At 36.7% G+C, this 27,167-nt stretch overlaps 3 pseudogenes; 1 reads left to right on the top strand and 2 right to left on the bottom strand.

Moving 5' to 3' along the window:
• Positions 1–360: 360 nt before the first annotated feature.
• Positions 361–11,602, bottom strand: LOC122144718 (annotated as a pseudogene).
• A 1,391-nt stretch (positions 11,603–12,993) lies between these two features.
• Positions 12,994–16,891, top strand: LOC109051415 (annotated as a pseudogene).
• A 622-nt stretch (positions 16,892–17,513) lies between these two features.
• LOC122144719 lies at positions 17,514–26,785 on the bottom strand (annotated as a pseudogene).
• Positions 26,786–27,167: the final 382 nt, after the last annotated feature.

The following is a 27,167-nucleotide window of genomic DNA, read 5'->3' on the forward strand; positions in this document are numbered from 1 at the left end:
AGATAAAACGGTCACCGTCAAGGTGTTTGTAAAAACAACGAAGTAAGCCAGACAACGCACGACAAAAAAGCACTACAAAGTACTAGAAAATGTACATGGGAATGATGGTTAACATTCTCTATTACATGGCTGGTTCTCACACAGTTGTTGTTATAGGGTTTTTAGCATTGACAAATAAAGCTGTTAAATAAAAGTCTAAAACAGTTGGATACCTGCGGTAATGAGATGTCCCGGGGTCGGGTTCTGATCCTCACCGTTACTGTGATGACAGCTCTGATGAGTATATATGTATATACGAGGCCATAAGCACCAGCACCGCACGATCATTATGCCTTCATTCTTAGAGAGGAGATAACGGCTTCAGCGCTGACGACCTGTGTAGCACAACCTCCCTCCAAAGCCAGTGTACAAACGGCAGGACATCCCCACGTTTACCTCTTTGACAGAAATCTTCAACTCCTCGCCTCCATCTGACGAATCTGTCCCAGACTAAAAGATGGCAACGAGAACATCAAGACATTGTTTTGTTTGGTCACTCGCCCTCCAATACATCAAAACAAGACTTGACATGAGCTCAACATGTACATCTGGCACTGTATCAAGGTTTCTCGTTGAAAGGTCGTGACTAGCACATTGCCCAGCGGTTGTGCTGAGATAGGCTGCGGGATCACATCTTCCGGCGGTGACAGTTCCAGACGTATGTAAGACATCCTCTCTTACAGAGCATGGGATTAAGGAGAGAAGATTAGAGGCTGTCCTATGCTGAGCTGGATCCGTAATAGCTATCAGACTGTTTCCAGCTCTGGTCTCAAGATGCGTGGGTCCGCATAGCACAAGTTTTATTCTCCATCAGCCGAACCATGCCTTTTCTCTTTCTGTCAAGAGAAATGGGATGTATGATCATTTTTTTCCATTCTGCCATAAAAAACAGTTTGACACTGAAACTGAGAGCTCTACATAGAATGACGGGTAACTCTCGGTGAACAAGATATTGAAGAGTAGGTGTTACCTAGGGGTCTGGAGGGGAACCGTTCCATCGCTGTCATCCACATTCCTCTTATACCTAATTAGGATTTTATAACATCACGTAAATCACACTAAAATACCAATACCATATAGATCTGAGTCTTGATACCACCTGAGCTAGTGTGGGATTTTGCTTTGCAGTTTGAAAGACTTGCTGATGACAGTCAGTGTTCTGACAGCGACACAGTGGCGTCTACCTCACTCAAAACCTGCTCAAAAATCTATGAAAACAACACAGTCAGAAGGACCCCTCATATGTCATACACTATCGTTCAAAGGGATATCGATAGGGTCAGCAAGATTTAATGCGCACCAATGCTGCATTAAAATATAGTACAAAAACACGTAATATTGTGAAATATTATTACATTGAACATGACTATTTTCTATTTGAATATATTTAAACATGTTATTTACTTCTGTGATGCCAAAGGTGAAGTTTCAGTCATATGATCCTTCAGAAATCATTCTAATAATAAGTCTTAACTATTACTTGTTGATTCAATTATGAGTGCATGAATAAAAGTATTAAATTTCGTACATCATCCTGTAAGCCTTCTGATTTCCTACTTTGCCACAACAAAGTTCAGAATTTTAGTCACACTTCAAGTGACAATTTAGAACCAATCAGCATCTTTAAATTGGGCCGAAACAATCCCCAAGTTTTAGCGGAGACGCACCTTATCAAACCTGGTCCTGTCTGCTACGTCCAGGTCAGAGGCAGACATGTTTGCCCATATCAAGCAGAGACGATGACTGAGACAGCGCCTACTGTTCCGAGCTGCTCACAGCGAGTTTTATTCAGACTTGACGTGGAGCCTGTAAGCTTCCCAGAGCTCCCCCCCCATGCCAGGCCTGGAGAGACCATCAGAGGAGAAACCATCAGAACATGAACTGGATTTAAAACAATACAAGTCAGATGTACTTCATTTACATTACTACAATCACCTTTCTATATGGGTTATTAAGCTTACCTTTTAAAAGTACGTTGTATCTGCGAAAGGGGTCCTAACATACATGCAACCCTTTACGACAAGATTACATAATCCACCCCCCCCCCCACCCCCACCATCTTTAACGTACTGATGGCATTAACATTAAACACATTTTACATATCTGATGAATCAGTAGACATGTTTGTAGGTTAGTTTTGATTGAAAAAAGTGATTAAGGTAAAGATGAAATCCATTAAAACAGTGCAATGTAACTCAAGACTGAAAAAACATGTTTTGCAATACCCGATGAAACATGACAACTGAAGATAAGATAATGGATTACTGTGCTTGTGAGGGGAAGAGAGATTCCTAAATTGGAAGCAAGGCAATTATGGGATCAGGCGAGGCATGTTTGCTGCTACTGTACTCTCCACCTCCTGTTTGAGAGCACAATCTCTTTCCGCGGAAGCGTGGCTGGAGGCCAGGTTAGAAAGGCAGGCATCAGAGACAACGAGACACGTTAGGCTGTACAACCATGCAGCATGGTGCCAGAGTTAAGGGGTTAAAGGCGTCAAAAGTTTTTTCAATATGACATGCACTGCAGTGGCTGAATTTAGGGCTTCGTGGGCTCTTTGAAGCCTTTTGAACCAAGAGTAACGTCTTACTAACGACCCTGAGATAGTTTAACCAGCATAAGCCATGGATAAAAATGTTTCCGATAGGGATGGGCACACAGTGACGGAGTACTTAGAAAATGACGGCAGTCATCACATCATGAAAGACGCAAAAACTAGGGCTCAGGTCACTTAATAAGTGAGCTAATATAACTATTAAATTTGATTTAAATATGACATTGCGCGTCTATCAGAAACAAAACAGTTCAATGGGGCACAATGGAGTGCGAGATGTTTGTGAACGTACTGTTTTTTTTGTGTTTTTTTTAAACTGTTAACACACTCTGTGGACCTTGCAGCACATGTCAGGACATTACAATGAAAAATGACATTGTTAACACCATCATAGTCATAAACAAGCAATGACTGATCAATGATCTCAATGATTTGACTAAAGAAGTACTGCTAGCATGGACCTTTCAACATCGAGCTCTGTTTTGAAAACTATGCGGTTGTCAATGTAAGTGTTAAATTATTGCAAAAAACACACACATAGTACTTAACAAACGGCAGCCCACACACAGACAACACCCCAACATAGCATACCAAGAACATACAGTTACTGAAGAAACAGCAGTGGGACAAAAATCCCTATGAAGAGTTTTGGTTTCCTGATAAACAAACAAAAAAAAAAATACAAAGACAATGAGGTCTTACCAAATTTTCCTTTGTGTCCCGATCCGTACTAGTGCCTGCCCATGTTTTGATCTTTGCCACTTCAAAGAAGTCCCTTCATTTCCCGCGTGCATGACGTCTGTTCATTGTAATCCACATAGGTTCGTGGTAAAGAAAAATAATAAATCATAGGAGGAGCTAGGACAATTTGATCAAATTTCAGATTTTTTATTTTGTCAGCAGTTTTCCTCCACTTTAGGATGTGAAGTATAGAAAGATCACAGGAAATGAGCACATAGGGACCCTTAATTGGGAACCATGACACAAATCCAATTGGTTTGGGGGTGGGGGTGTGGTCAAAAGATTAACACACAGCAAACATCCAGGCCAAGTTCTGCCCATCACATCTGGGCTTTTAAAGAACCGTTAAATAATAGAAGAGAAAATAGAAATGCCTCATAGAAGCATTTGGGAATCACATTAGCTCGGAGTGACTATCAAACTAAGGACCTCAATTTTCGCCGTCACGAATAAACCCTTCAAAATATTGTCGTGCCCCCTGAATTTACTTGGGTCTAATTTTTGTATAGTGGCCATTCGCAGTAACTATTACGTCCTGCGCAAAGCTAAAAGGAAATATAACTGCTATTTTGCTGCCTTCTGCTAAAAACAAAAGAACATGCCATTTTAAAAAAGGAAAACCATATGGCTCTCCTGATATCAGGACACATTTATTGCAGCATTAGTATGAATGGCACTTTTACAAGGGTTGCGTAACTGTACCTGTTGGTGGATTGGACCGCACTGTTAACAAACTGGTGAAACATATAATGCTGTTAAAACTACAGTGCATAAGGGACTTACTGTTCCAATACAGGTTACAACGGTAACTTTTTTTTCAAAATTAAAAAAAACAAGATATAATTATATAAAACACAATGTCTTACTCCTGAATCATTTTTTTTTTTTTACTGTTACCCATATATAAGTGTTTAAATTACACATTTACCTGACTGTTTTTTCTTTTCCGATTGTTGTTACAGCCACCGTTTTTCTTCCCGAGCAAATTACAATACAGTCCCACCCTTTATTGTTTCTAAATTACACCTCCTGTTTTTTGGGTCCTTGCCACAGGCCTTTTGTCACACCAGTCCATCTATTAGTGTTTCTTTGTTTCCTTCACTTTTATGACTTTATCAAGTATGGAAGAATTATGTACAAACGGGACCGAGTGCTTTCAAAAATGCTTTTGTTATCTGACATTGTGTCCTCGATAACATTTTACTGATGATAATCAGTGCAGTGATGGAAGGTCATAAACACTTACCCTGGAAAGACCCTCCTCTTTCTCTCTCTGGGTTGTTGTTTTCATTCCATTAACCATTAGTTTTGCGTAGCGAGCAGTCCCTCTGTGCAGAGTTGTGTGTTTGGTGTATGTCCGCTCCGCTGTGTGTGCGGGGACAGTGTGGGAGCTCTGATCGTGTCCCTACAAACACAAACACCCCGACACACATCAGTGAATGCAAACTCATAGAGAACAGTTTTCCACCGTCCAAGCAACGGTTAATATTAAGGAACACACACCCGTTCCCTCCCACACAGTGCTTTGGTAAAATACGATTTCCAAAATAATCTGGGTCTTTATTTGGTGTGTTGTTTGCTTAAAATGACTTTTTTTTTAAATTTTTTTAGTGGATGTGTTAAAACATTTACAGTATATATTTATACATTTGTGTTGTAAACCCTCTCTTCGCAATTTGTATTGATGTGAGCACTTGTATCCAACAAAATAAATGCAAAAATAGTGATTCTGGTTGAACGCAAAAGCATCTCATTTCAGTTGGAAAATACAAAGTAAATTTTATTTTAAGTATATCAAAAACATACAAAGTAATGGAACCGTGCGGTCTGATTCATGAACAAATGGACCACTTATGAAGCTGGTTATTTTTTAGTAAATCCAAATACATTGTCGAGCCGACATTGTTTTTTTGACAGCTGATGCAATATCTTTATGGGGGTATATGTACGTATCTATATAGATATATATAATATACACGCCACACACACAACCACACCGATACATATAACACGGCATATATATACACTAACATGATGTATAGTATTATATATATCTATATTAATTTATATATCGATTATATGATATATATATAAAATACATTAAGTTTAAAATTATTTTCATGTTCTGAAATACTCATTAAGCAATATTATTGTATACTAATTATACTATTAAATTGCATATTTAAGAAAAATTGAAATATTCTTTGAAAAAATGAATTAAACAAATGTGTCAAAGCAACATACTTACATAACTGTGGAGATGAACAAATGGATTCTGTAATCCTATTAGGGTATTTTTCACACAAATAAAAGTAAAATATTAAAGAGTAAAGTAAACACTGTAACCAACAGAGCACTTTCATGTAATCTTGGGAAAGCTTATGTGCATTGCAGAATCATATTTTTCTCGTCAATAAAGCCAAGGTAACACTCAATACGGCACACAGTGAAAAATGACATGAATTTGATAGTGGGCAAATGAATAAAGCGCAGCATGTTGAAATCAAAAAAAAAAAAATTTTTTTAGTTTGTCGATTGTCCATACAGCGTGACCTGTATAGTCGCTGATTCATGAAAGAAATGACTCTTATGAACCAGTTCTTTAGTAAATCAACAGTTTACAGCATGACCGGTGAGGTCTGATTTACAAACAAATGACTATGAACTGGTTCTTTTCAGTTAACTTAAACACATACAGTACAACCAGTGTAGCCTGATTCTCAGTACGGAGGCATATCAAGAATTTGGAAATCTGCATAAACACCCAGCCCTTCTCCCACACAAAAGGTGCCGTTATATTACAGTGACCCACCAAGCGCAAAACAGTAATTAGTAAGCAAAAAAATCACCAAGCCTCATGAATCTATGAACACTGCCACCCAAACCAACAGTAGTGCTATTCTCACAGTCAAAGTCAATTCTTAATGCATCTATGAAACATTCCACATCATAAGAGCAAACACTGCAGGAACTGAATGCTGATCAGGCCATGTCTTCTCACGAGCACCTCACTTACGTTCCACGGGAGAGGGAGGCAAAACAAATAGGCAATGAAGGACCCCTAATTAAATCTTCAGGGGACAAAATCAACAGCTACTAACACAGAATGATGTTGGCTGGGAGGTTTATGGGGCGACTCATCTCTAGAAACCCTAAGATGAGAAGAACGTCTGGTTTACATCAACATGAACATGCTTAAATGAAAGAGAGAGAAGGAGCATTGATGCGGACAGTTAGGACTAAGGGAATGTGGTGTTGCGTGACTGTTAGAGTGGGCGGGTCAAAACAGGGTGCTGGACTGGGCGTACTCAACAGGGAGTGACAGACAGGACGACCTATAGAACTGAGGGATGGTCATTTTGAAGTGACTGAAGTGGTTGAACTGACAGGAACAGAGAGCACAGTGAAGTAAAGTGATAAAGAGAGACACGACTGGTGGACAAGCAGGAACACAGGAGAAAGAATCAATCAGAGAGAAGCAGATAAAGACTCATAGGAAAAGGAAAGAAGGCCTAATAATCCCTCTCATATATTTATGCTGTACGTGTTCTTTACCTGTAATGTGTGTAATAATGTTACCTGGTGAACAAAACACGTTGTTGAGGTGGTTGGTGAGACGTCGGGCAAAAGTGTCTCTGAGCTCAGAAAACATATGCTGCTGCTGCTTGACTGCCCATCAGCTTATCAGGCCTGTTACAGAACACCACACAAACATGATTAATGCTGCTCATGCACAACCTGTAAGTGCTGCTTTCACTCAGTGGGGTGAATTTTAGAGAGCACTACCTGGTTTGAGTGCCACGTTCATGCACTGTGACAGAGCCTCAGACGCATTGATGCAGGCCTCGATGCCCCCTTAGGAGAAGATAAATCTCCTTCCTGCAAAGCTTTGATGTGCCCTTTTGATAGAGTCCATGTAGTTCTTTTATGGAGCAAAAAAAAACACACAAATAGTAACCAAGAGAGAATTATGGGACATATCAAAATTCTAAGCATGACAGTAATCTTTTATTTGTGTTTTTGTTTTAGTATCAAACAAAAAGAGAAGCAAAATTGAAACATCTAGAACTTTGCTCACCCTGGCCTGAAAAGTTATTCAACAAAAATAAGAAGTTTGATTTAAAAAAAAATAAAAAAAAATAAAAAAAAATATATTATAGCTTATACAATATGCCACCATTTATATTTAGAGTTTAATGCAGGGTTTCCTAAACTGGGGTCTGTGAAGGAACTGCATGTCTTGATGAAAAGCTAATAAATAATTCAATAAAAATGTAAAGTTATAATAAATAATTGGTAGAATAAAAACAAATCCAAAAAACAACACATACTATAAAAGATTAAATATTAATCATTATCATGGAACTTTGAACATGCGACTGTGTTGTGTAACTTAAAATCTCAGTGACATTTCCAGTAAACATTGGCTACAGCGCGTCTACACAAGTCTTTTTTGTCTGACACAAAAGGCTGGTGACCATCCCTATTGCAGACAGTTGCTTTCCAGTTACAAAATAATGTAATGTGTTTACAAGAATTCCATTCTGTTTGTCTTGTCGCTAGCACTTCTGTGTTTAAATAGTTCGATGACTCTTGTGGAGCTCGTAACTGTGGGGGCCGTCCCCAAAAAATAAACATACTTCCTTCGTACCCCACACAGGTTTCACCACTTGTCGATTTCGCATCCGCTAGTTTTTGCCATTGATTTGTGTTGTGCCTTGCGATCTGTCGAACGGAGGACGCGTGTCTGCTCCTCTGGGAAATCGTTTGTCCATTCTCTCTCTTCCCCTTCTGTAGCATCTTCCGCATTAACTAGCAACTTCCCCTCGATGTTGTCTAACCCGGCCAGAGCCTGCGATCCAGCAACTGCAATCAGGATGGTCACCTGCTTCGCTGAGGGCCTGATGGACTGGAGGTTAGCCTGAGCAGAGGAAGAAACTGAGATTACGGAGTTCATGATAACAAAAATAAACCTTGGTTTATCATCTGATATGCGACTGTCAAATGATAATCAGACTACGTGACTATTATCCACTATTCTCTAGCAAAGATAAACAATGAGAGTCCAGTTACCTTGACGTTTAATTGTTGCACTACTTTCAATATAGATTAAAAGTGTCATCTTATAAATCCCTCTCTCTGTTCTTACCGTGGGCAACTCAATACGCACTTCCTCTAGGGCTTGCATCATATAGTGTTTAGCTTATTTCTAATCCTGCTGGATTTCTCACACCCTCTTTACATGGATTGCACATATTACTACCGCTACATGTTGCAAATTACCCTTATTGTTGATTCTTCGTGCCCGCTAAAGGTGATCCCTTTTTTATTTTTCTTTGTCTCACATCTACTTCTTGATCCTTAAGCGTTTTGTCCTTGTTCGTTTGAGTTTTGAAGTAGAAACATTATAAGGAAACCATTGATGCCTAGGCCTCTTTCTCACTTTGTTATGATGTGAATTACAGGCAGGGGGGGAAAGAAAACCAATCAAGAAACCAAAGGATACTTGAGGTTTGGAGGCTTAATACTTTAGAAAAGCACTAAAAGGATTTGTCCATATAAAATACGGCTGCAATTGCATCCAACAATGGTATAAACATCATTCAATGTAAATTGGGATAAAAGTAATTAATAATCGCAATGACAATTTCAAGGGTAATCAATCAAACAATATGATTTTGGTCATAATCGTGCAGCCGCTACTTTTCCAACTACTTCTTAACCCAAAAAAAACACCGAACACAATTAAACATACTAACCCCATCTAGACCTGTACCTCACTGGACATGTTTCTCAGAAAAAGGCCTCCTGCATTGGAAATGGCGTACTCGCAGACCTCCATCATGCTCTCAATGTCCTGCTCATCATTGCCTGTTCAGCTACTGGTAATCGGTCCATAGCCTCCTCATATCCCCATGCGACACTCTGACTCCTCTCCGCTCGGGACTGACTCTGAGAGAAGAAGGAACGATACATTAAAATACTGCTCCTATTAACGCTGAAACGTACAGTACTATTATATTCTACCATCCAAAATTCTGTTGTAGCTAGATGTTTTTTGAAAGACAACTACATGTTATATGACAGTACGGACTTTCATAATTCCAATAAATGGCTGTTCTTTTGAGATTTTAAATTGTAACTTTGCTATGAATAAATTACATGTTTAAAAATATTATAATAGAAAACTTGTAAGATTATAATAGAATGATATTACATTATAATACAAAGATGGTAACAATTTTTCACTATTTTACTTTTTTTACTGTACTTTTAATTAAATAAATGCAGCCTTGGTGAGTGTAAGAGACTTCTTTCAAAAAAAAACATACCCAAACTTTTGAATGGTCGTGTATGTGTGCATATGAGTATATGAACTAAACTACTCCATGAACGCAATGTAAGTAACACATGTACACAAACACAATCTACAGAGTGAGCAGTGGGTAACTGTACATGTGATTAAAATGAATTAATGGGAAGAAAGAAAGACAGTTAATGAAGGGAAAACAATAGCAGGAGAACTTGAAACTGGAATAGAGAAATGGAGCAGGAAAAATGAAAGATGGAAGAAAAAACAGCGTACAAACCTTCCGCTTTAGGAAGCTCTGGCCAGTGAGAGATTTAGAGGAGAACAGCACAGATCAGGTTAAAAGCATTAAGGGACACTCAAAAAGACACATGCAAGAATCCCAACTACCTCAGAAAAAGACAGAGAGAGAGAGAGCAGTTTCCTACCACTGCAAATGTAAAGTTCTGCATAGTTCTATCACAGTCGCTGTGAGGTAATTACATATTAGAAAACACACTGGTTAGTTTTAACAACTCCTCTCCGTGAGCCTCACCTTCGGCAGCAGCTGTGGACTGGACGTTTACAAAACTCCACTTTCTTCCGAAGGTAGCGCTGGTTGCAGCTTCCAGATACAAGGAGATGAAGGAATTCTTCTCTGCAGTGTTCGTGCTCGCCACCCATCGATAACCGTCTCAAAACATGAGGGTCAACTCTGGGTTCTCCTGAAGGATGGAGAAAGTACAGGATTTGCCTCAGTAATTCAGGGCAAATACCAAGGTCAATAAGTATCATGGTTCCCCCAAAATATCTGTGAATAATTTAAATACACGAAAACAATAAAAAAGTTAATTCCAAGCACTTTAAGTGCTATATGTGAATTTAGGTATTTAGGTATTTATTTATATAGATAATATATATATATATATATATATATATATATATATATATATATTTTGCTAAAGATTACATTGTACTGTTATTAAAGTAGCGGTGTTAAAGATTAATTTTAAGTGAGTGTTCAGCAAAGGTAATTGCAAAAATTTAATTTCTGAGTCGTTCAATTATTTTTAAAATAAATATCCAACTGTTGTAGTTATTGTAAACTAACCTAAAATAAAAATGTCTTTGTTAATTAATAAAGTATACATTTTAGATGAAAAAGTTAAACTTAAAAAAAGTGAAAGGTTTTCTAGAAAAAAAAAAAAAAAAAAAAATGAAAATTAGAAATGTTGCCTTGGCAACTAACTGCAATAAAATAAGTTAATTTTTAAGATTACTAATTAAGTTGATAAAGTAAAGTTAAATAGAAATATAATAAAATAAAAATGACAAAAGTACATAACTGCAAAAAAAACTGAACTAAAATTCAAATAAAAAAAAAATGTAAAATAAAAACTGAAAGTTAATTCAAAATATAGGACAAAAGAACATATTACGAATATTAATTATTATATACTTTCATAGTATATAAATAACTATAAAAATAACACTGTATACAATATCATCCAATAAGCAATCTGGTACAGGTATATTATGTATCCATAATATTTTAGTAATAGATATTTTATTTATTTCCTGTCTGAATTGATATAAACGTTTCACATATGACCTCTGACCTTATTGGCATCTTTGGCATCAACCTCGGTCAGGTCCTGTAGTTCCCATGCCATCTGTCTCGTATAGAAATCTCCTTTATCTGTTTTTTGTTTTCACTTTCACCACCTTCACCTGCACTGGGCGCTCTGTAGTCACTAAAGATGACAAACAGAAGTGACAGAGAAAAATAAACAATAAAAACAATGAAACGAACGTTTGCAGTCCATTCTCTGGCATGGTGTCCTGTGCTCCACCTGTGGCACACAAGAAAAAGCAGTTCTTCTTCTTTTTTCCCTGCTTTGCAGACATTGACGATGCTCAGCAGGCGCTCAGCGTTGGGAGTGAAAATATCCCTCTGAAGGGGCGTGCTTGATGGCAGTCATGTTTTGTTTCTGAAATTAAAAGCACAACAGGCTCAAGGCTCACAATCATATTCATCAAACAAAAGTAAGCTGAAAGGAGCCTTCTGCTGGTTGATGCTGTGCTAGTCATTCAAAAATCCAGAAGCGTATTTCGTTTGTATGCAAAAATAAAATGTCTATTTATTTCAGAAGATACGTTCATCTGTCATCTGTCCCCAGTGTACAACAATAATCAAGTGTATACAATAAGGACCTTACAAACCTGGCTAAAGCATTACAGCAGGCTAACAAAGGTGTTTTACTAAAATAAGAAGATCAAAATTCATTCAGTTTTATTGTCAACCTAAAGGAACATTTGTCCTTCATTCATAAAAGTGTATTAGAAACTACCATGGTGATTCCATGTAAATACCACAGTATATGAATATGATAATTATTAATTAAGATGATGATATCAGAATATTACGTGAATGCCGTCAGCTGCACAGTAACTTACAGGCAAAATTATTTTCTTAAATGGAGAGTTGTGATTTTCGTGACGATACTTTTAAACAATCAGATTATTACTATGTGTTGTATAGAGATGAAGATGCATTTTATTGTTAAAGTAACAAATGTTTTATGAACACGTTCAGCTGACACTGTAACAGCGCAGTGGCCTTTTCGAGAAGCTAATAAACTGCGACCACTTGTCGAATCTTACCTTACGTTTATCCAATTTATCAACGAAAATGCCTTCTTTAACGCTTTAACTTGTATTTGTTAAAAAATATATAAAATAAAAGCTTTTTTTCTGAATATCACATCAGCTGTCAGGGACCCCTCCCCTGATATAGCAGTGTGTGAAGACGAAAACTGTAATGATGAGAAGTAAACAGAAAACTTCCTGCTTCCGGTTAGTGTTTTTTCTACAGTAAAAGTCCCTTCATTCTACGTTTGTGCATTATCATTGTAGTATACAAACGCAAGCTATGATTTATATGACATTGATTTTAATTCAATATAGACTTGTGTGCATGTAACGATGATGTGAAATGATGATTAATAATATATCAGAGGTTTATATCATCCATACAGATTAACAGCTCTAAAATTAAATCAAAAAATAAAAAAAATCAACTCCCAAGTACAGTACATTTAAACAAACTGTGAAAAGGGATATGATTTTTCTTTGGATGTTAATGGTAAAAGGAAATCAAAGAATAAAAAAAATCTACTTTTCAGTACAGTACATTTAAAATTTTGTTTTTTGATCATTTGTTCACCTAAGTGAAAGTATAATTGGCTTTGATAATTACTGACTGACAAACTACAGGAAATATATAGATTGTCTTATCAGTCCCCCCTGATAATACTTATAAAAAACAAGATCACCTTTTGCTGATTTTCACTCTGCTAAACAGCCTCTCAAGATGAAGTCAGAACTTCTGCTGGTGTTGGCCTTGTTTCTCTGTGTGAGCAGTAAACCCCTGTCCAAAAGGAAGATGAATAATAAGTTGCTGCTGATCTCCTTTGATGGTTTCAGGTGGGATTATGACCAAGATGTGAACACACCAAATCTAGACAAACTAGTTAAAGAAGGAGCTTATATATCTTATATCAATCCCCCAGCGATCACCATGACATCTCCATCACACTTTACAACTATCACAGGTAAGGCTAACTTTCTGCTTATTTATATCTTATTGACTTAAATGTAAAATACACACTTACAGAAGGGAGAGTACAAAAAGAACAGAACAGAACAGAACAGAACAGAAGCCTCATTCATCCAAACTTTAAAGTAGTAGCTATAATTTTGTAATGCAACACATTTTGTAATGCTTTTATTTATTTATTTTTGCACTAAAAATCTTTTTATCTGCACTGTTCTATCTGCATGTGCCTTGCGCTGCTTTATTTAACTTTATTTTTATTTTTTTATTATATGCCTTTTTTTACATTCCCTTATTGTATAGTTTTATTGTATCTTATATTTTATATTTGATCTAGATTTTTAGGCTCTACTGTTAGTGTTATCTGTATGCACCGGGGGTCTGAGAGTAACGCAACTTCGATTCTCTGTATGTATGTATTGTACATGTGGAAGAATTGACAATAAAGCAGACTTGACTTGACTTTAATATATGAGATTTAAACTTAGTGGTTGATTTAAAACCTCACATATGATTTGCGGCGGTCAGTGAATTGGGTATCATTGCAAATAGCCAAATAGCAATATTGTTATGAATTTAAATAATATTAATCATTTAATGAATAACAAATATATTAAAAAAATAGTAAAATTTCAATACAAAATTGTTTCTATTTTTACTTTTTTATGAATTATAATAAAACATTGTGTTTAAAAAATTCCAACAATTGCATTATATATATTCTATTACATATTTGTTGTGTGTGTGTTGTGGTTATTTATAATATATATAGATATATTATAGATATATATATATATATATATATATATATATATAATTAAAAAAAAATATATTATTAAATATAATTTTATAAACATTTTGCAGAAATAAGTGCATAAATTGCTTCACCATAGTTTACTCTGTGTTAATGTACATATTCTTGTCAGTCTGCATTATCATGATGTTCAAAGTCTTAAGCTGTCCTTCTGAGAGCTGCTGAGCACACACACTTACTGGGGCCATTACCCCAGCATCATTAAATGACAATGTACAAACTTAGCACGAGCTCCAACTTCAAGGTTACTTACATAATCAGTGTTCCATGTTCATAAACCTTGCTCAATGGCCATTTTACAGTTCTTGACATTATGTGTCATGCTTAAGAGTATTTAGAAATGTGAGTCTACATGCACACTGCAATCACAAGTAATCTTTTGAATACGCTATTTACCAACAAAAAAAAAACAATATTGGTTGATCTAACTGAATATAATTTTCAACAGTTAAATATATTCTTATTATATGTCGATGTGATTCTGTCTTAAACGTTTCTTCAGGGAGATGGATAGAGGATCATGGTGTTGTCCATAAACCTGATGTTTATGACACAACTGGCTTGAGAGTCCCCCCACAAGGCAACACTGAAAAGATTACACCCGTGGGAAAAACGCGCACAAACACATGTGAATATCTGACAAGAATATATTACTTAACAATAAGACAATCTAATTGTGAGCAGATTTTAACAGGAAAAGACTTTGAAATTAAGATTAAAATAAATTATCTTATAATTTACAGTATAAATTTTTCAAATTGACATTCACAGACACTTTTGATGTTTTTTTTTCATTGAAATGATTTGTTTATTCTCTTTCTTTCTTATCATTTATGCATATGAGGGTTTTATGTTATATCTTATGTTGTTAAATTAATATTTCTTGGCATTATTTTTACTGTTATGTTTGTTACCATGATGGTGTTTTGTATGTGTGTGGCACCTTATGTACATTATATAGTATTTAGCTCAGCTTGTGGAAAAGCTGCTTGTGTTTAAAGTGAAGTGACGTGATGTGTAGCCACTTGTGTGTTTTGCTGGTTTTCAGTGTATTACGAAGGTATACAGATTTTAAGTTAAACCCATAAAACCATTTTTTCTTTTTTCACTGTAAATGTTCTGGCAACCACAGCTGTCAGTTTTTACCATAAATTTTACATATTTTATTTACAGTGTATGTAAATATGTCCTGTAAAGTCATCCCTTATTGTAAATTAATTATCAAATAATGCAATAATGTCTCCTATATCTTTCAAAGGGCCTGAAAACAGGGTCTTTTTTCTATCCTGGTGGAGGAGTAAATTACGGTGGCCAAGCTGTGGATCGTTCCCTGGTGGCAGATCACGGGCATCCTGATGACAATGAGACAGAGTGGCGGCAGAACATCGACACTGTGATGGGATGGTTCACCAAAGATGACTTGGACTTCGTTACACTTTACTATGGAGAACCAGACAACGTGGGTCATGCTTTCGGCCCCGAAACCCCAGAGAGAAGAAAGATCATTGAACAGATTGACCGCACTATTGGCTACCTCAGGGAGGCAATTCACAAAAGTGGTCTGACTGATCATCTTAACGTCATCCTGACCTCAGACCATGGCATGACCACTGTTAAAAAAGTTAATGAGATAAAAACTAGCAATGACATGAGTTTATTAAATCTAACCCGCTTTGACCTGCTCGACTACGGTGGTTTGGGATGATCACTCCTAGGGAGGGCAGACAACAGGAAGTTTATGATGCCCTGAAGAACGCACATCCCAATCTGACAGTCTATAAGAAAGAAGAGATTCCAGAACACTTTCACATTCGCAGACATGAGAGAATTCAACCGATTGTCCTTCTGGCTGACCTGGGGTTCAATATCAACTCTGTAAGTGTCTTTGGAAATAAATAGCACTCGTTTTAGCCAGCTGTTTGAAAGCTCAATTAGTCCAACATGCTAATTATGTCATACTAGCTTCACATTGTTAAGCCAGTTTTTATCTACAGTCTGTATCAGTAAAATATCAATGAATACAAATATATGTAAATATACACTACCATTCAAAAGTCAGATGTGTGTGGAATTTTAAAAACAATAATATTGTGAAAAAAAGTATTCAATTTAAAATAACTGTTTTATATTTTAATATATTTTAAAATGTTATCTGCTCATGTGATGCAAAGTTGAATTTTCAGCAGCCATTACTGCAGTCTTCAGTGTCACATGATCTTTTAGAAATCATTTTAATATGATGATTTGGTGCTCAAGAAACATTTGTTATTATTATCATCAATGCTGAAGTAAAATGTTTGAAAGTTGTTTAGAGGCAGGGTGAATTTATGTAAACAGTGTGTCGTCTACTCTAACTTTTTGTTTGCTATTTGTGCAGAGGATCATTTTGTATATCAACAAAGGAGATCATGGATACAGTAATGAGGAAATGGATATGAAAATGATCTTTCGAGCCTTTGGGCCAGACTTTAGGGACAATTTCTTGGCTGAGCCGTTTGATAGTGTCAGCATCTATCCGTTGATGTGTAAGCTGTTGGGTGTAGTTCCAGAAGCAAACAATGGAAGTCTCAGTGACACCAAAGACATGCTAGTGGATAACTCTGATGCTGGTAAGCATTTGATTCGTCTCTCAGAAGGGGCTCCATTGAAAAATGGCCTCTTCCATCAGTCTAACAGATTATAAAAAAATTTTCTACCTGTGTGAATTTTAAGAAAATGTCATAACCAATTAATGACATTACTGGTTATTTTTTGCAGGTGGGAGCAGTGGAAGAATCAAGGTGTCTTTTATGCTTCTAGTACTAATGATTATTACCTTAACCATAATTTAAAGAGATTTGCCAAAACTACTAGTTCATTGCAATCAGCAAACCCAGAATACATTTAAACTACTATAATCACAAATGACTATTAAACAAAGACTATTGCTTTGTATCTTCTTCTAGTGCTGGTGATAATTGAACTTTTTTTCATATTTATTATATCAAATAAAATAATTCAAGTTTATACTGGAAGTTTGTTTTTATTGCGCACACATTTTTGAAATATAGCAAATATCAAGCATGGTCACAATAGTCAACAAAGTGTGAAAAATGTGATATATGTGTTGAAAATGTTTTTGTTGTGATTTTCTAAACTTCAGACTTTTTATTAAAAAATCCCTTAATCTTACATATTCCACTCCTCTTTAAGTGCATTCAAAACATAAATACACATACTTTATGTTTAGAGTACAGAAGAAAAAAACCTCAACAGGATCAATATTGTACACAATATAATACACAAAGGTCAACATATATATTTCTATGCATTATATACATTTCATGCACAAGAAATATTTGAATTGAATTATCCATAGATAGATGAGGGGAATTTTAGTTTGTGTTCTTAAGTATATATTATGTATATTACATAAACACATGTAAAAAAAAAAAAAAAAAAAAAAAATCTAAAATCAAAATTTTTTGTATTTTACTTTGATCAAAATCAAAGTGAAAGGGTGTACACTTCTAGAAAAGCTCAACAATCAGCTCAGCAAACCTTTTTTACATTTGTTATCATATTTATCATGTGTCATATATTCATATATAAAAAATATATACCAAAGGAAAGTTCTATAAAATTTTGGTAAAAACTAAAAGGCATTTTAGACAATTTTATAATTTCAAACATTCCAACCTCCCTTAACTGGGATGCACAAGTTGCACATTTTTGGTACAAACTGCTACTACACAATATTACTAAAAGAGTCATGTACTTGCTCAATGCCAGTCCTCATCCTGCTCATCATCCAGCTCTACTGAGCTCAATCCTCAGCTCCGCTACTCTCTTCTTGCCCTCCTCTTTGTGCCTCCTTCCTCCTTGCTGCCTCGAGCATCTCCTGCCGTGCCTTAGCGACCCGCTCTTCCTCTTCTCTTTGGCTCTGTGCTGCTGCCTTCCTCTCCTGCTCGGCGTGACTCTTCATGTGTGCACTGCGACTCTTCACTTTATAGAAAACACCCTATGTACACAGACCTCATTATAATTTATACAAGTCACCTTAAATGAAGAAACTGCTTTACATATGCTAAAATATAAACATTTATAAAGGCACTGACTAGCAAAAAAAAAAACTAGCTGAGTGAATGGTATGAATAAACCCACATATAGGTGCTTAGAACTTCTTAGAAACCTCTGGAACAAACTGTTTCTCAACTGTGTTTGGAGGTAAATGCAACTAAGACAAGCTGGGTTGCTTCAAATTGAACAACTAAGACACGTTCTGACTCACCTGCTGCACTTCTTGCACAGGGAAAACACCCTCTGGCTCTCCCTGACTTTTGTTGCCAGTTGAGGGTCTGTTTTCTTTGCGGTATTGTCAGGGTGAGGCTTCGGAGGTTTGCAGGGGAGGAGTTTTGAAGGGGGCCTGAGCCGCTGGCATCAGGCCAGAAGACACTTCCACAGAGCTGTTCTTCTGCTCCTCATGAGCCACTGCTGCCCTCTCCTGGACGAATGAGTAAACACAACCATGCAATCAGATTTAGCTATTCATTCGAATTTTTAACTAGACATTTAATATTCCAGCCCAGAGAAACATGATGGTGTCTTTATGATGTATTCACTATATTTTATATACAAACAAGACAATGCTTTCAATCCAAAATACTCACATTCTCATTGTCCTGAAGTGCCTTGGTCACATCTTGTAGTCTGCCATCCACATTGTATTGTGTTCTCTCCTGTTGTCTACTATTATTTTCTTCCTCCGCTTGTTTCACATGAATCTTGTTGGAGATAAAAGAACAGACTGATGATATAAAAATGCAAGTCTGACAGAGGCAAGTATGGCCAGCACTCATGTATCACATCGTACAATTTTTTTTTAGCACAGATTTTAAGATGATTTTCAGATGTAAATTAATAATGATTTTCAGCGTGGTTTCACACTTTGGAAAACACAGTGCTAGTAGTCAAGACACTGACAATGTCTAAAAGCAGTAAGCAGTAATAGCCTTTACCACAGGGACGTTATCCTCTGGCTCTGAAGGTCCATATGTATATGTGCCATACGGCCAACCCTTGCTTGTTTCTTATAGGTGTAGTAGAACTCCACACACTGTGCCACTGTTTTACTCCTCACCTGCCAAATTAGAAACACTGTGTCACCTTAAAAAAAGGGGAAATTCGATTTGAATGAATCAACATATAACCAGTACACAAAAAAGACTGTTATTGTACCAGTTTTTGCACCAAGAAGAAATCTTTCCTGTAAGCAGAAATTCCCTTGTTGAAGAATTGTTTTTCATCCACAGTCCAGTAGTCTGATCCTGACAATATTTAAAGGACATCAAGTTCTTCCTATCCATCATACAACATTACAGATAATCTGTGGCATTGAAATACTATCATTTACAGTAACATCATGTTGAATCGTTTTAAATATGAATAGAGTGAGATCTGCAATTAGATGTTAATGATGTTCTACCTGCATAGTGGTAGTTTGCCAGATGGTGGTTCTTGGAGAAGATGGGATTCTTCATTAACATCATTTCCCCGAGCTTCCTTGCAGACCAAAAGGTATTTGTTGTGTATCCTGAATGCATATAGTTACATATATGCAAATCATATCAGTGATGGCCCCAAGCAAGTATTTGGACACTTTAGACTACCGTTCAAATATTTGAAGTTAGTAAAAAAAAAAAAAACCTTATTTCAGCAAAGAGTGCATGAAATCGAAACATTAAATTAAAATTAAAACTAAAACTTTTTTCAATTGTTATAAAAGATTACTTATTTCAAATAAATGGTGTTCTTTAGCACTCTCTATTCACAAAATAAAAAAAAAAAAAAAAAAATAATTATATATATATCGTATATATATATATATATATATATATATATATATATATAGTATATATAATGCGGGACAACTGTTTTCTAATAATAAGCACTGATAATAAGGAGAAATGTTTCCTGAGCATCAAATCAGGATATCACAAAGATTTCAGAAGGATTTTCATGTGACACTGAAGACTTCTAAAGATGCTGAAGACTTTTAAAATATATTAAAATACAAAACAATTACTTTAAATTGTAATATTTCACAATAGTACTGTTTTACTGTATTTTTGATTAAATAAATGCAGCCTTAAGAGCCTAAGATACTTCTTTCAGAAACACTACTCATGTCAAGTCTTTAAAAGTGTATGAATTTAATTGTATTAGACGAAATATCAACGCAACATATAGCAAACGTATACAAAGAAATCCTTTTTTCCAGTTACAGTTAGTGTCAATGTGATTTTTAAAGTCAGACATTTTTCAGTGTGAATCAAGTGTCCGAACACTTTTTGGTTCCACTGTACATTCAACTGTGCTTTGAAGATGAGCTCACCATGACATCCCCTCTGCACTCGTGCAGGCAGTGCATCGCTAGCTCTCTGGGTTGGTTCCTCCTCCATACATGGCACTGGAGCACACCAGGATCATCAGGTCATCAACTGAAAAATAATAAGGAAAGAATGGAAGTATGTGACACATACGTCTGTGTTATATGCATTTGTGAAAATCCGCTATAAATCAATGCAGTTTTAAAGATAAGTTACATCTCTATTCTTCCTTGGAGGGCATAGAATCAGCCTCTGAATTAGGAAGCCAGACCAAAGTGGCTTTTTGGCTGGTCCCTTCAGAGCCAGCGTTGATCCAATATTTTTCTGGAATTTCTGCCTGATACTGAGAGCCGATGTTTATGCGCCTAAAATGTGTAAGAGAGGGAGAATATACTTGAATAGAGGATAGGGATTGTGATGATAGCTAATATTTATTTTTAATAAATGCTCACGGTTCTAGGCTGACAGGCGTTGCTTCTCCAATCACTGAAAGTGCAGGAGGGGTGATTTCAGAACTGCCTAAAGTGCAGAAAATAAAGTCAGCATTGTGAGAGAGAGAGATTGAAATTATTAATCATGTCAGTAATGAACTACAATTTATCTACCACCTGCAATTCATTAGGTAAGGATAAACACAAATAAACAAACAGTGAAAAAAACTTAACGCTTTACATTAAGGCTGTATAAGTTACCATTAGTTAACGTGAACTAACAGCTCATAATACATGTAACAATGTTCAATTTGTTAGCAATATTAGCTCATGATACATTATGATATATGATGTATTAACTAATAAACAATAGACATTTCAAGTTTTATTTAAATACAAATGAATTAATGCATTATGAACATGAACTAACAATAAACAATAAATGTACATAAATGACTAATAAATGCTCTACGAATGTCCAGTTTATTGATAGTTCATGATATCTAATTAATGTTAACTTCTGTTTTTATTAATAAGTATGAAATATAAACAAATAGTTAAGATAAAAATATACACTTTACATAAGTTAACATTAGTTAGCACAATATGAACTAATAATGCATTATATTAAAGACATTTATCATTATTTCAAATATATTAATGCATTCCTTATTATTAAAAGTTCTATGTTAACATTAGTTTACTACCTTATGAAATTACTGATTGACACAATACTGTGTTTTATATTGTAATATGAACCTAGCATGAATAATGCTGTAAGAAACTACTTGTTCATTTATAGTTTACTAGAACTAATGCATTAGCAAATGTTTATGTTTAAAACTTTACTGTAAATTTTATTAATAAAAAAAAAAGTCCTTTAAAAATTGAAAAGTCATGTGGAACGCACTTGAATGGTAGCAAGCGTCGAGTGGCGCTGCGGGGTGTGAATGGAGGCTGCAGGACACTGGCTGCCTGCTGCCATAGAACGACGAGGACAGCAGAGAAGTACAGAAGCCCAGATCCTTCAGCACGCAGAGGTTGAAAGAATGGGTGGAGGAGGTGTACGGAGGGATGATTACTGGCATGGTCCAGCAGGCGTACAGGGGAGCGCAGATTGCTCTGGTAGGGAGTGATGCTGGAGTTAAACAGAGGGGGCGATGAAAGGGCACGGTTTGAGGTATGACCAGAGGCTCGGGGGACCGTGTATGGGGTGGGGTGGGGGAACCGGCGCCTGGATTTGTCCTCTTGTCCTTACCCTGATTCAAACATAAATGGCAGAAAATATATTATATAAAAACTGTTTAAAAAAGCCACTTCTAATGTGGAAGAAAAAAGCAAAATAAAATAATGTGGAAATTATTTAAAGGTGCTGTATGTAGGATTGACACCAAGTGGTTGATCTATGTATTGCAGTCCAAATTCAAAAGATTGGAGAGCCGGTTTTTTTCCACCCGGCCCCTCCTCCTCAGGACTTGACTCACACACAGGTTGCCAGATTGACGACACAAACAGGAATGAGCACACCTGATGATGAATGAAATGAAAAAACGCTGTGTTTTCCTCCAACTGGCAACCCGGGAGTGCTGAGATACAATTGGGTAAACTGGCAGTTGTGGGGGGGGGGGGGGTTTCACACAAACCAAAACAAAGACTGACATTCCGGCCCCGGAACGCACATTTTTATTCAAAGGAGAGTAACTGACTGTAGCATTGTTTTTCAGATAACACAAGTATGTTATCCTTAGCATGTTTCTTAATATCTGCAAACCATATTAATGGGTATTTTTATGCTTTAGGTAGAGTCAAATCTTACATACAGCACCTTTAAGAGCATAATCAGTGTTATCAGGTTTCGTGGTCTGAAAAAAATAAGCCCAAAACAAGCGACCCAGTTTTTGGTTTTGGGGGTGGGCCATATGCATATCATAAAGCAGGTCCGGTTTAACTCCAACTTGCCTCAACACACTTGCCTGGAAGTTTCTAGTATACCTAGTAAGACCTTGATTAGCTGGTTCAGGCATGTTTAGTTAGGGCTGGAGCTAATCTCTGAAGGACAACGGCCCTGCAGGACCGAGTTTAGAGACCCCTGTCATTAAGTATGCATATGGCTCCCCTATACCCCCATTTTAATTGGACTGTGTTCCAGTTTTCTATTATACTATAACAAAAACATGTTTTTTTTTCCATTACTTGAATCATTTCTAGTCCTCCATCTCCCACGGCATACTATTTAAGGACAAAATAACCACATTAGCGCAGCATAAAAGAAAACAAAAATGTGACCCTGGACCACAAAAAGTCTTATGTGTCAATTATTTGAAATTGAGATTTATACAACAACTGAAAGATGAATACATAAGCTTTCCATTGATGTATGTTTATTAGGATAGGACAATATTTGGCCGAGATACAACTATTTGAAAATCTGGAATCGAGGCTGTGTCAAAAAAAACAAAATACTGAGAAAATCCGCCTTTGAGTTGTCCAATATGAATTCTTAACAAAAAAGCGCCCAAAACAGATACTTATCTAAAGTTAAGTTTTGATATATTTACGGATATTGAAACATGATCTTTACTTAATATCCTAATGATTTTTGGCATAAAAGGAAAATCAATAATTTGGACCCATACATGTTTTTTTTTTTGGCTATTGCTAAAAATATACCCCAGCGATTTAGTTTCTGTTTTTGGTGGTCCAGGGCCACAATCAGGATTTGTTATTGTCCTCAAAACTCATAAGATACATTAATGCAAACCACTTTTATTTTCCTCCCTTGCTATCTAAATAAGATTTACACACACTGTATCTAATAGTAAATGTAAAAATTAACTTTAAAAATAAAAAACTCTACTAACATAAAAAACTATACAACAAATAAAAAAAATAAATTAAATATAAAAAAAAACTTTAAAAAAAAAAAAATCTCTTAACCTTTGTGAATGTCTAATTCAGAAAAATATACAATTGTTCATTCATTAACTAATCTTATAGGATACAACTTTTGATTTAAAAAAGTAAAATGTACAAATCAGCATTAACTAAGATTAATAAATGCTTCCTGTTCCATTGTTAGTTCATGCTAGCTCACTAAACTTATTGTGATAGTGTTACCGAAATGGTCTTACTAGTTTGCATTAAAGCAACTCGTGATGGCATAAAAGATGCTGATTAAATGACTTCAAACGTCAAAACAGACTTTGGTTTGTGGGTTCAGTAATGTAGTAACACATGCCGTGCTGGCAAAAATGAAGCAGCAATATTTTGATGAAAAATAGCAATTGCCAGTGGATCACACATGAAATAATAAAGCGTTTATTTAGTCCTATGATTGCAACACCACTAACAAGATCAAATACATAACTATATTTAAAAAAAAATATATGCCCAAAAAATACATAACCCCGCAACTGCTCAAATCTATACAGCGACAAGGCTAGAGTCGCTTATATAATAAGTGGACTTGGCAACATTGGCATTAACCTGTATTAACTGTATTAACCTGGATGAAGCTCTCGGCTGCTGAGTTCTTTATTGGGTGCCGGCGTGCTACAATAACAGAGGGTTTACAATCAGGCTGGGCTCTGCTGATGTGAATCTCTGAGGGATGTCGAATATTATCCAGCTGGGTCCAGCTGCCCGGTGCTTCCATTTGAGTTTGAACCTCTCCGAACTGGGACAGAGACTGGGATGACTAGTGGTGCCATCCCAGCTGGTCTAATAACCAGGGGTAACATCCTCACACTATTAATATAAGACAAAAAAGACAGAATAAAATATGAATGGAGAAGAAAAAACAAAGGATAGAGAAGCACAAATAAAAGTGTGTGTAAGCAGCCGGCAGCGTTTAACTGAGTCACAGAGCTAGATGAGTTACTCCTGTTCTAGAAACACCATTACAGGTCAAGAATTTAAAATGAAATTTTTTTAAACAACAAACTCAAACAAATAGAGCTGTCTCTGCCCTGTTACTGTGCATTGAAATATCTGAAGTCTGCAATATTTTAAAGAACAAATTCATACCAAAATTCATGTTTTGTGAGGTTTGGATCGGACAGATGCTTGCAAATAAGGCTTGGTGAATCTGCCCCTACCAAATTCAACAATGGATTTTGAGAGAGTGTGGAATGTAAAGGTGTGCAGACATGCAGTTGCTCACCAGACTGCTTTATCAATAGGCAATAACTGCATAAAACTCCACTGCACTTCATACTGTGTTATGATTGGGGAACACTACTCGGAGCTGAGTTTTGTACTGTATTGTTTACTTTTATAGTTTGATTAGTTATTGATAAGCTGGTGACACTTTTCACCCAGCTTCAAATTCTTACTAGAGTCAGCAATGGAAATTTTTTAGGTTTTGAATGAGCCAATTCATAAACTGGTTTAAACAACAAAAACAACTTAGTACACCATCAAAGCAGCAAAACATTCCAGCATATATACATACACATACATGCATGCTAACCATTCAAACGTTTGTGGTTAGTAAGATAATTGTTTTGAAATAAATACTTCTATTCAATAATGACATTAAATTTATCAAAAGTGACAATAAAGACATTTATTATGTTACAAAAGATTTCCAAATGAAATAGGCTCACCTTTGCTGGCAAAAAATCCATCTCTGAAGCCTTTTGAGCAAGAGTCTCAAGGTTGATCTCCTTTGAGGCCCTCCGTCGGTCTGGGAGTGCTTTTGGATGACCCCTACGGCGGGTCCTTGGACTCCACCACTCCTCCATTATGGCAGAAACCTTGTCACTGGATGTCTGGTTGCCTTGAGGAGAGACTCCATCTTTGGAGAGCCGTCGAGAGCGGCGAGGAAAGACCTGGCGTTTTTTTTTGGGTTCTCCTGGAGTTCTGAAGTGTCCTCTGCAGATCCAGATTCCTGAAATAATTTGCTCCCTGAGGAACAGGATGTTGTGGTTGAGGGACCATAAGCTGAGTCTGGCTCAGTTCTGTTTTTTACCCAAGCGCTGGCCAAGATCTTGTGACTCAACGTCTTTGTTTGACTCTCTGCTTTTTCTGTAGTCCCTCTCGTTGTTGAAACCTTGTGCATGCTGTTGCAGCTGCTGCCGTGCATCTGTTGCAGATGATGTTTCTGCTGTTGGTACTGCTGTTGCATTTGCTGCAGCCGGTTGCTGTTGTTGCGTTTGATGCTGCTGTTGTTGTTGTTGTTGCTGCTGCTGCTGCAACTGATGCATTTGCTGCATTTGTTGCATCTGGTGCTGACAATGAAGCTGCTGCTGTTGCAACTGCAAGAGTTTGCTGTTGCGACTTTCGGCTTCTCATTATAATTCATATTTAAAGGCACACTGTTGCCTTGGAAGACTTGTTGGAAACCAGGCGCCTGTGGGTTGCTTGGTAGGTCCAAATGCCAACTGGAAGTGTTGCAGAGTGGAGTCGGACACATCGTGATGCATTCCCTGTGGCTGATACTGGAGGTCTGCAGGTCTGTGACTTTGTTGGAGCGCCTGAAATTGCGCATGATGCATGGCAGCCCATCGTGTGATGGCCCAATCTTCCCCGGGAACATGAACAGTGTCTGTGGTAGGACGGTGATGAACTTGGTGAAGGCTTCTCCCACTTTACAGCCTCCATTTTCAAGACTTTTGTGAAAGCCTCTTGGATCAATCTATACCACCTACAGAGGGGCCCAAAGTTCTGTGACCACCTTGTTCATGTTCGGGGACGCCCTGAATCCAAGTCGCAGTCTGCATTGGTGTTTTGAGGGATCCACTTTACTGGTCCCGATTGCTGAAAATGGCCCCGGACCTGATAGGCTTTATCAGATTTGTAAAGGCTCAGTGACTTCAGGGCTAGAATCCACCAAAACCTCTGGGCTGCTGTGAGTTTTGCTCCAAGGACGGAGTGCCCACATTGTAGAAGAGATCCCCTGAATGCTGCATTGTTTCCCCAATGGCTTTCAACATTCTGCTTGCTAACCATACTGTTTATGGGTTCCACTCTGGGTGGACTGGAGAAAGACTCATGGCAATTGTGTGAAACTATAAGACAAGAAAAAAACCTGGGGCATTCAGCACTTCAGTTTTAAGTAAAGCCTATAACAAGGCCAGATGTAAAAAAGAAAAATGTTTTACAGAGCAAGAGCACATGCGCTATTTTTGTGAGGTCTAGAAGCGCCACTGCCCCTCCTTGCTTTTAAACTGCAGTATAAAGGTGGTGTAAATATTTAAAAACTCAGTCATTCCTCAGTCACAGGAAATGCTCTAAAAAGGAGAGAAAGACAAAAAGTAAGGTTTTGAAGTGAGTCACAATAGGAGTATAAAGATGTCAGCATTATACACACAAATA

The sequence above is a fragment of the Cyprinus carpio genome, unplaced genomic scaffold (assembly GCF_018340385.1).
Source record: "Cyprinus carpio isolate SPL01 unplaced genomic scaffold, ASM1834038v1 S000006753, whole genome shotgun sequence".
NCBI classification, from domain to species: domain Eukaryota; kingdom Metazoa; phylum Chordata; class Actinopteri; order Cypriniformes; family Cyprinidae; genus Cyprinus; species Cyprinus carpio.